Source organism: Gadus morhua, chromosome 3 (assembly GCF_902167405.1).
Source record: "Gadus morhua chromosome 3, gadMor3.0, whole genome shotgun sequence".
In the NCBI taxonomy this organism is placed as follows: domain Eukaryota; kingdom Metazoa; phylum Chordata; class Actinopteri; order Gadiformes; family Gadidae; genus Gadus; species Gadus morhua.
In genome coordinates this window covers 27,640,559-27,652,295 of record NC_044050.1, presented here as the reverse complement: position 1 = coordinate 27,652,295, position 11,737 = coordinate 27,640,559, and the positions used below count along the sequence as shown (strand labels likewise).

The 11,737-nt window shown below is 42.6% G+C and overlaps 1 protein-coding gene across 2 annotated transcripts in view; it reads right to left on the bottom strand.

Moving 5' to 3' along the window:
• LOC115540515 (von Willebrand factor A domain-containing protein 7) overlaps positions 1-11,737 on the bottom strand; it is a 126,980-nt gene that overhangs the window by 51,141 nt on the left and 64,102 nt on the right. The window lies entirely within an intron of this gene.

The following is an 11,737-nucleotide window of genomic DNA, read 5'->3' as shown; positions in this document are numbered from 1 at the left end:
CAGGTTTCTATTTTAGGAGAAAGAAATGGCTCATAATCGTTACAAAAAAAGAAGCTTTATCATCGGCACTAGTGAGCATTAGAAAAAACACTCTCTGTAAGTAACATACATATGTAAAACATTCGCGCATTTCTTTTTTTTACACTAGCTCACTAAAACTCTGTAACTAGGGTATTCAGCAAAAAAAAGCCGTACCTCCAACAGCTGGTGTTCTCGTTGCGGGACAAGGGAAGTGCTTTAGAAACTGCCGTAAAGCAGTACCTCTGACAGTATTACCGTGCGTGACGTCATCGCATGTTTTTAACGCCTTTTTAGAACAGATAAGTGACCTTAAAAAATGCAATATTCAGCTGAGTTTATTATCTTAGCCCCACCCTTTGATAGCAACTTTAAAATTACTTGACAAAAAATTACATCGTGAGAAAAGTGGATTCTGAGGATAAAACCCCGTTGGCTCCCATTCATTCTGGACTCGCCTACGAGCGCCCCGCGTGGTCAAAGATTATTACTGCAACCAGTGCAGAAAACCGGAACTAACCCGCGAGTGCCAGTTCTCCTCATATTAGACATTCTCTGGCTGAAGTCAGCGGCACTTGGAGTTCTGCAGAAAGCGGGAGAACGTATTTCCGTCTGAGTCCATGATGCTGCGCGGAATTTTCCTTAAATGTGGGCGGGGTTAAACGTTTAACCCCGCCCACATTTAGCTCCTCCTCGATCTGCTGGCTGCAGTCAGGGGTTACTCGGTGTGACTGACTTTAGCCCACTAAATAAATTAGAGTATTGCTCTATAGGCGCGTGCCGTCCATATGGCCAGGTGGGGCGGCGAACTGCATGCTCCCATTTTTTTTTTTGCAAATCAATGCTCCGAGTTTATATCTATTTTTTATTATGTGATTGTCACGTTAACTATCTATAGTTTCTGTAGGCTTTCCGACTTTTGGTCTGTTGACGATTTGGATGATGGTGGGCGGTTGTAGTTGAGTTTAACGTCTCATACAATGTTGTGGCGGGGCAGCTCAGCGATCGCAGTCCTCCGTATGTTATCGCATAACCCTGCAGGCTTCAATAAGGATTTCAATCCCCTCCCTTGTCCGTTCCATTTGGGAAAACGCAGAGATGAACCGTCCCCCGCGCCCCCTTCTCACAGTTTCTGTGCAAGGCCCCTTCTTGCAAGCAGGGGCGCCTGCAGCCGGAGGGGGCGCCAACATGCCAATTTCCCGCACAGTGATACGAGATCATAGAAAACCGCTTCGCGGCGCGGAGTGCTCGTGCCGCCCCCCATCATGTGTCATGAAATAATGCCGCCCCGGGCGGCTGCCCGCTTCGCCCGTGCCTAAAAACCCCACTGTTTGTAGGCATGCAACTAGCAGAGATGCTGTTAGGCCTAAAGCAAAATAGTAAAGCATAGCCTGCTTCCGAATGTTTTTATTTTTTTATGAATGAAGACACCCGCAAGCAAGAATTAGTTCACATCTGAGTGTAGGCTACAAACGTGATTAACTATTAGCACTATAACTAATAGCACTTTTTATTTCCTGGTTTTAAAATATAAATGCTCAATGATGTCGGGGGACGCACGTCAAATGAGACACCTGGCAGAGACTGCTGCACTTTTGGACACTATGGTCCATGAGTTGAAGGAATAATTATTAAGAGCTTAAATCAAAATGCAGTGATTAAGAGCTCCGGTTGACTAATTAACCGAAACCTAACATCCAGGGGGTTGGTTCTGAACATGGGACGACTTGTGACATACGAGTCCAGTGTGGTAATGTATCTCCATAGCTTTTAATGACAGTAGTTCAAGGTTGTGTTGCATACTATTTGCAGTCAGTGCATACTACATATAAAGTCCAAGGTGGTATAGCTCTTACTGACAATATTTAAATGTTGTGTTGCATATTATATCTAGTCAGTTCTATGGATTCTTATGAATTATATTGTGTCATCCTGAACTAAGGAGGATTTCAGTGCTTCTTTGGTGTTCCATGAGCTACATTTGGTTAATATAATGTGCAACTTCAACACTCCTCTACTAAGTCAATACGTGTTGCAAAAGCGTGACACTAATTTATAATGTCAGGATCTTAGATAGGCCTAAGCCTACATCATAATGTCACTATAGTTCATTAATAAATGCAGTGGTGTTACATCTGGTGCTCAAAGTTATTGTTTTGCTTTTACGGATGTCCCATTTTACTCCATTGGAAATCATTTGAAACCTTTAACCTTCAAGCACAAGCCTGCAGATTCTCAGCACACTCCGGGGAATCAGCATCTATCGGTATAGGGTGGAGTGTGCTTTGTTTGCTTACAATCGATGTATACATCAAGAGGCTGCCCACTGCAGAGTCATTGGGTGGTGCTTTGCCTTGTCCAGCTACATGCAGCCCCGGAGAAGCCCCTGGCGTGTCACACGTCTGGGATGAGGGACGTTTTCTTGGCGGGACGGAAAAAACTAAAAACAAAAGACAAACGCACATTTCAGTTTCACTGCCCGATCGGTACCGGAAACCTGATTTGTTCTACTTAACCATCAGTCTAGCCATAACCTTAACCCCTAAACCTATCCATGGCGCTAACCATAACCATAACCTTCAAACCTTACCATCACCCTAACCATAACCCTGGCCATAGCCTTAAACCCTTAACCTAACCATAACCCTAATGTTAACCCCTAAACCTTACCACAACTGGGTTCATTTGCCAGCATAAACCTAATGAGCTAGACTGGGTTCAGAGAGGTGGAGCTTGACTAGGTCTAGCTCCGCCCTTTCAGCTCTGCAGTGAGCACCACTTGGATAAACCCTGAATGAGATGAATAACGAAGAAGTCGGTGGCCATGATTGTTTCCGTTTAGTATTTGTACACAATAAAAGTATTGAATGTTAGCACGTGTAGCATATCCCACACTATCACGTTGATGTGTGTTTCTGAAGACGAGACCCAACGATGCAATGGTTTTAGACTTGCAGTTTCTCACCAAAATAAGTCGTACAGGTTATAATAGGGTTAGGGTTAGGGTTAGGGTCCTATCTCTATCCTGAGAGCATCTCAATGACTATCGTACAGTAGTTTGTTGTCATTCTTGTTACATTTTCATATTTATATTTTCATTATATTTGATACATTTTCCACGAATCCACAATGATTTCATAACACTTTTAAAGGATTCACCGGCTTTGTTAAGACCCCAAGTAAATTGTCCCGATGTAAAACAGATTGATAGATCAGTTATATGATGTGATTTTATACATTTGCTTCATATGAATCTGATCATTCTGAAGTTAAGCTAAAATGCCTGTTTATATATCTTCTCTTCACATGCACAAACATTCGGTCAGTAGTCTTTTACTCCAGATGTTTGATTGTCTACATATCCTCAACTCAGAAATGGACAGAAACCCAAACATTAAGCTATTACTTATGAATAGCCTGTTCTCAAATGTTTATCAATTGGTCATATACTGCTTGTGTAATTTTATCATACAAGGAATCTGCAATCTTGCAGTATTTATTTTAATCAAGGATGTTTGTATTATTATTTGGACAGCGTTCTATTTGTTATTTGTGTACCAGACCTCTGTTGCAATAAACAAGGGTTCAGAAAGTCATTGCCAGGAAACGAGGAGCAGCAAAAGGAGGATCCGAGGAGGGGAGGTTACCAGAACCGGCAGTACCCTTTGAATTTTATGGAGAAGGACCTTCAATCAAGGTTTGTTTGACACCTGTGTTTGTGATTCATAGACTGACTACTTTGTCTTAAATGTCTTGTTTTTTGTTGGAGTTATTTTTCTTTCATTCAATCTATTCAGAATGCATATTCCCTGACCAGGATGGGATTCCCGAGCCAGCCCTGGTCCTCAAAAAACATTTAAAAGAACTTTCCAGGTAAAACCCCTGCATATACACAATCCTTGTATATGTATGTGTGTGCGTGAGTGTGTGTGTGGCGTGACCTGAATGATTTGTGCTGGAGGACAGGCACCGAGCTAAAATGGACCAAAGGAAGTCATCTTACCTTCCTGATATTGAGGAAAATGCAGCTTGTTTAAAGACATAAAACATGGTCTTTCAGATGCAAACAACATGTTTTGTGAACTGCGGGCCAACATTACAGACATAACCCTTACCTAGTCCCTCTAACTCCAGCTCCAGCAAGGCTTTTACAAAGGAACGTTCTTTGAAAGCAATGAAGCGGGTTGCACAGGAGGAAACAAAGGCTGCCCCTATCCCCCTCAACAATGACCCGGTTCATCCCCTCCCAGAGATAACTAAAACCCAGTTTTTTGCACAACCGTCTATGGCCCCGGTGGTTCCCCGTCAGCAAAAGGTATTGCTACGTTTGGACCCATGTCATTTTATGATACATTTCTACTCAGTTGATCAAAATATTTTATATTTTTGTCGGATGAATATTACATCATTCTAATAATAAACCAGTCCTTCTTTCCTACTTTCGGGAATCCCTCAATGATGATGTGGATTGTGTAGTTGCAGAGACGGTGACACATAATACTAAGTGCCCGATACTAAAAGGTCATGTGAAACGAATTAAAGGAGCAGGACCTTCCCACGGTGCGGAGACGACCAGTAAATCCAAAGAGGACATTCCTAAAGTTGAACATTTGGAGACAGATGAATATCGCCCTGACAAGACAGGAGAGCTCGCCCTAAAGCCAGATTCTGTGAGTCCAAAATACAACGCTAATAAACCAACTCCCTATGGTCTCAAAGGCTTTAGATTAGGGACAAACAAATGAAGCCCTTCTGCTAAAAAGCGCAGATTAAATCCAGAAAAGCCTAGACCTAAAGAGAGTGTTGGTTTGGTCAACAGTGCTTTAGTTTGAGGACAATAAAGACTGAGGCAGTTTGGATACCACCAGTACTAGAAGACAGTAAACCACCCCTGAGAAATGATAGCCCCTGCGACCGGCTTCCTACAAAGTGGTCAACTAGATACGCAACTCCTAAACGGCTCACCAGTCCTCGTCTTGTCACACAAAAGCATCAGCCACCCTTCACTCAGTCTGGTTCCAGTTCCAGTTCAAACAACAGCCCTTCTGCCCCAAGAACCGTTAGATACTCTCAACCCACAGCTGCAGAAACGTCCCCCCCTCCCGTTACTATTGCATCCATCCACGGTCCACAGAGAACGTCTGCGCAGAAACCAGTGCGAACAGTGTGGCCGCGTCTTCAGCAGCAAAGCAGCCCTGCATAAGCACATCAGCCTCCATTCAGGCAAGAAGCTCTTCTCCTGCACCCTCTGCAGTGAGATCTTCCCAGACTCGCAGGTGCTAACTCAATTACAATCAGGGCATTTAGAAGACGCTTTTATCCAAAGCGACTAAGGCCCCGTTTACACGAGGACGCTTGCGGGTAAAAACGACAAAATATTTTATCGGAAGTGCCTTTCGTTTAGACGGTGACGGCGTTTTTGGGGCTTAGAAACGCAAAAATCTGAAACCACCCTACAGAGTGGAAATCTTGAAAACGCTCTGCCGTAGCGTTTCCGTCTACACTGCCAAGACGCAAAACTCTGCTCAGATCTGCTCACGTTGCGTACGCGTTACATACATGCCCCAGTACAGGGAAATAAACAAAAATTTTGAATTATTTCCATGCGTTGGACCGTCAAGCTGCTCTGGCAGCTCCAATAAATTTACAGGAGTCTTTCCACGAAATGTGCAGATATTATTACTGAACAGAGAAGGATCTGTAATTATGTTTTGGTTTCGCGGCGCAGATAAGAGAAGGAAGATTCTACGCAGACATGGCGGTGTTGTGTAATAGCGTATCACAGCACCATCTAGCCGCCTGACATGCATACCCAATCTAATTCCACACACTTTTGCGTCACCGTATGCACGCAGATTTCCTCCCAAAAACGCTTGTCTAAACGCGGAATAAAATGTGAAGACGCCCCGCCACTTTTGCGTCTTGTGTTCAGACTGTCATCATGTAAACGTAGCCTTACATCGGTTAGGCAAGGCAAGGCAAGGCAAGGCAACTTTATTTATATAGCACTTTTCATACACAAGGCAGACTCAAAGTGCTTCACATATAAACATTGTCATACAATAAAATAAAATAATAGATAAGTAAAAGAAAAACATATGCAAAGAAATGGTTAAAATAGAAAAAGGCATTTTAGTATTAAAATAGAAAATAAAGGCAAAGTTAAAAAAAGCTTTTTAGAAAGTGCAATGTATTTAAGATTTTAGCAGAAAGCTATAGCAAACATAAAAGTCTTCAGTCTTGTTTTAAAGGTGCTCAGAGTTGGGGCAAGTCTTAAATCCTCTGGGAGTTTATTCCAGCTATTTGTTGCATAGTAACTAAATCCTGCTTTCCCATGTTTTGTGTTTACTCTGGGGATAATTAACAGATTGGTCTCAGAGGATCTTAGTGGTCTAGAAGGCTGATGTAGTGGAAGCATATCAATTAAATATTTTGGGCCTAAACCATGTAGGGATTTATAGGTTAGCAACATGATTTTAAAATCAATTCTCTGACCTCCAGGAAGCCAATGTAACGATTTCAGAATTGGTGTAATATGATCAAATTTTTTGGTCTTTGTTAGAACTCTAGCAGCAGCATTCTGAACAAGCTGAAGCTTCCTCAGAGTTTGTTTTGGAAGACCTGTGAGGAGACCATTGCAGTAATCAAGCTTACTAGTGATAAAGGCATGTACAAGTTTTTGTAAGTCTTCGGTGGACATGAGCCCTCTAAGTCTTGCTACATTTTTAAGGTGATAATATACCGATTTTGTAACTGATTTGATGTGACTGTCAAAATGTAAATCTGAATCCATGATAACCCCTAGATTTCTGGCTTTGATTGAGGTTTTCAGGGACAGAGAGTGAAGGTGTTGGGTTACTTTAAGCCTTTCCGTTTTAGAACCAAATACAATTATCTCTGTTTTGTCCTCATTTAGTTGAAGGAAATTTCGGCACATCCATTCCTTCACTTGCTCAATGCACTGGCACAGCAGATCTATGGGCCGATAGTCATTTGGTGATAGCGGTACATAGATTTGCGTGTCATCAGCATAGCAATGATGGTCAATATTGTTATTTTGCATGATTTGCCCTAGTGGGAGCATGTAGATGTTGAATAAAGAGGGTCCTAAGATCGAACTTTGTCGGACTCCACATGTCACGTTGGTTGATTCTGATACAAAGTCGCCAATGGAAACAAAGTAGTTCCTATTTTTTAGGTAGGACCTGAACCAATTTAATACAGTGCCTGAAAGCCCCACCCAGTTTTCTAACCTTTCCAGAAGTAATGTATGGTCTACAGTGTCGAATGCAGCACTGAGGTCAAGTAGCATTAGTATTGAGGTTTTGCCAGAGTCTGTGTTAAGACGGATGTCGTTTACAACTTTAATAAGGGCGGTCTCAGTGCTGTGCAGGGGTCGAAATCCTGATTGGAAGGTGTCATAGCAACCAGTTGATGCCAGGAAGTGATTTAGTTGCTGGAGGACAACTTTCTCAATGATTTTACTTATGAAGGGTAGATTTGATATTGGTCTGTAGTTGTTAATAATAGAGGCATCTAGGCTCCGCTTTTTTAAAAGGGGTTTAATAACTGCAGTTTTCAAAGCTTTTGGGAACTTGCCTGACTGGAGAGAGTTGTTAACTATCTGCAATATGTCTACTGCTAGGCAGTCGAAAACATTCTTAAAGAGGTTGGTAGGTATAGTATCAAGGCAACAGGTGGATGGCTTTAGTTGTGTCACAGTTTCCACAAGATTTTGAGAGTCTATAACATTAAAGCATGCCATCCTTGCCACGTAATTTTTGCCTGAACAGGGTGGTAGTCCAACATTTTTGTTTGACGTGGAGATATTGATGGCGCGTCTGATACCTTCAATTTTATCAATATAAAAAGCTGCAAACTCATTGCATTTCTGCGTGGAATGGAGATCAGGTGGAATTTCTGTTGGGGGGTTGGTCAGTCTGTCAACAGTTGCAAATAGGGTTTTTGCATTATTAGTGTTGGTTTTAATGATATTGGAGAAAAATGTTTCTCTAGCATTTTTTAAGTCTAAATTGTAGGCACGGAGGCTCTCTTTATAGATATCATGGTGAATATGAAGTTTTGTTTTACGCCAGATGCGTTCAACCTTCCTGCATTCCTTTTTCTGTGCTGTTACAGAAGCAGCTTTTCTCCAGGGTGCCTTTTGCTTTCCAGAAATCGTTTTAACCTTATAAGGTGCAATGACATCTATGACTTTCAAAATTTTCAAATTAAAGATTTCTACAAGATCATCAGCAGAACATGGGTTTAGAGGTGGTAGCAAGGAGATGGCCTTTTTAAAAAGTACATTAGAATCTTCATTGATATACCGTTTTTTTACAGTGTTTGATTTTGTCTGTATGTCGGGAATAAAAGATATGTTAAAGAAAACACAAAAGTGGTCAGACAAGGAAGGATCAGTCACAGAGAGATCAGAAACATTGAGGCCCTTTGTGATAACCAGGTCTAGAGTGTGCCCCTTGCAATGAGTAGCCTCTTTCACATGTTGAGACAGTTCAAATGTGTCCAAAATGGTAAAAAGTTTTTTTGCACACTTGTCATTCAAATCATCAGTATGAAAGTTGAAGTCACCAGTTATAACTAGACAGTCAAATTCTGTGGAGATGCTAGACTATAATTCTGTGAATTCATCAAAAAAATTTGCAGAATATGTGGGTGGCCTGTAAATAATTAATAGGAGAACTCTGGGGGAGCATTTCAATACAACACTAAGGTATTCGAACGATGGAAAATCACCAAATAACATCTGTTTCCCCTGAAATACATTTTTAAATATAGCAGCAATCCCTCCACCTCTTTTTCCAGATCTACATGCATCAAAAAAGTTATAGTCGGGAGGAGCTGTCTCTATCAGAACGGTTGCACTGTTATTTTGTTCCAGCCATGTTTCAGTTAAAAACATAAAATCCAGTTTGGAAGTGTTAATAAAATCATTAACTAAAAATGATTTGTTATTAAGAGACCTCACATTAAGTAGAGCCATCCTGATGGTGCTGTTGATAGGCTTTAAGGTTGTTTTTGGTTTGGAGGCAATAGATATGAGATTTGTGAGGTTAGCAGTGTGTCTAAGTTTCCCTTTGTTTACTCTCTTAGTGGTTACAGCATGAATGCGAAAGTTGCCCTGCTTTGACGTAGGCAACCTTGGGTTCAGCAGATTATGAGAAACTTCCTTTATACTGTGTCTACGGCTGAACCCTTTTTTGTCTCAGTAATACTCAGGACTACTATCGGGGCGGGGGTGGGGCGCCGTCCTCCTGGGTGTTAGCAGTGTTAGCAGCCTGCGGCCATGACGTGGCGATGCTATCATTGACACAGATGCAAGTTTGATGCCAGCATGTTCCAGTTTCTTAAATTCGGCTGGAAAATCGCAAAGGGAGACATCGGAGCTGGAGTTGTTGTTGTGGCTATGGGAGAGATGAGGCTGGAGGTCATCATCGATGGGGGAATGCAGAGGAGGGGGGTGGCCGTTCCTCGCCAAGCCAGCATCAGCGATGGGGGAGGGCACAGTGTTGATGGCGTCGGGCGGGCTGTTGTCTCTCTTCAAGATCTGTGGGCTGTCTGCTATCTGTGTGTCAGATAGTGGCAGAGTAGTTGTGTGGGGGAGGCTGTAGTCTCGCTTCTTCTCAACCTGTGCTCTGATTGTGGCCTGTGCGTCAGACCATGGCAAGATTGTGGCCTGTGCGTAAAGCGAGAAGAGTAGATTGTCCCTCAACAGTTTTGAGCCTAACCTGTTTGGGTGTAGGCCATCTGCTCTGAAAAGATATTTGCGCCCCCAGAATAAGTTGAAATTGTCAATAAAGTCCCTTCCTCTTTCATTGCAGACTCTGGAAAGCCATGTATTCAGTGCAAGTAGACGACTGAATCCGTTTATTCCCCTGTCAACAGTTGGTATGGGTCCACTGATGGAAGACTTGATGTGTATTTTGTCCAGTGTATCCAATAGATCAGTGTAATCCCTCTTCAGAAGTTCTGACTGTTCTCTTTGAATATCATTAAATCCTGCATGCACAACAATCTGTGAGATTTTGGGGTTTTCCAATATGATTTTGGCTAGTTTATGGTTGATATTACTAACCATTCCATATGGGAAGATGCATGTTTTCATCTTCTTACCGGTTATATCCTTGATAGTTGAGTCTCCTATAATCAGAGTGTCTGGTTCATCTGCTTTCTCTGAGATGGGCCCTTGTTGGACGGTGGCAGACACATGCGCAGCCCGCCTCCGTGGCGACTGGTTGTTCCGTCTCTGTCCGCACTGTCCGTCCGGACGCATCTCGGGGCTCAGGGGTGCATCGGTGGCAGGCGCGTTCGTGGACTCTTGAAGTGGCAGGAACCGGTTCTTCAGTGGCAGGGTTGATTTGAGTGACGGGCTAATCCGGCTGATAACTTTAGCTTTGGGTAGCTTAGCATTTGGTGTTGAGTGAACTTGTTGATTTACTTTGGTATGTTGCTTTGGCTTAGCGCCGACTCTGTTCCAGTGAGACACAGTTGGAACTGTCTCTCTCATGTCCAGCTTCGGGAAGGATACAGTGTAGCTTTGATCATCTTGCTGTATCTGAGTGAGCTCAGCAAACTCACCCATCGGCACTGTATCCTGTGATAGTCCTTTGCATTTTTCTACTGCTGCTAGTCTCGTTTCAATTAAAGCCAATGTCTGTTTCAGTTTGGCGCAGTCTGTGCATTTCCCAGTCTCCGTGCCTGAGATATCCGAATACAGAGGCATGTTGGCGATAGGAAAGTCCAAGGCTTTTTCTGCGGTCTGATCCGGGAGTAAAAAGTGCCAAAATGTATTGTTGAATCGAGCGATTGAGGACGACGGAAACAAACTATATACTGTTAGGTAAATAAAATAAGATAAAGTAGATCTGAACGATGAATTAAGTAGTTCTTTTCAATGCACAGCGGAGCTTCGGGAAACATGACCTCTCTCTCTCCTCTCTCTCTCCTCTCCGTTAATACAAACATTGACGGCAGAGTCAACCATGCAAGGCGACAGCCAGCTCGTCAGGAGCAGTTAGGGTTAAATGTGGTTAATTGTCTTGCTCAGGGACAGATCAACTCTCAGCTAGGAGGAGCTGGGGATCGAACTAGCAACCTTTCGGTTACAATACAACTAGGGTTTCACCGAAATGAAAATTCTTGGCTGAAACCGAAACCCGAAAATGAGGAAACCAAGGCCGAAAACCGAAAGACCGAAAGAAATTATTATGACAATTATTAGTACCATTTAGTGTTGGCGCGGTATACGGTATTAGGTTAAAAAGGTTAAAAGTTTGGCAGTTTGTCTTTGCACTTTTTTGTTTGTCTTTGCACTTTTTTATAATATATAAAAACCTAATAGATAGGCTACCTAATAAAGCATTGGAACACACAAGACCGGTAACCATAGCAACGCCGGTAAACAAACCCTGCGAAACCGAATCCCTAGGAGAGCTCCCCGTGCTACGGCCATCCGGAGGCGCACAGAGCTTTTGGCCGTGATATTATATATAAAATTGTATTATATATAGAATGTTATAAGACGCTGTCATCGAGAATTGGCGCGCTGCCAGACGCTGTCACCGAGTGTGAGAGGAGAGTTGACGGAGAAGATGGCGTTTGACCTAGATTCAAAGTATATACCGTTTATAATCGGTAATACAACCCTAGTACCATTGCATTTATGGCTATGACTGTGTAGTACACAGTCATAGCCATA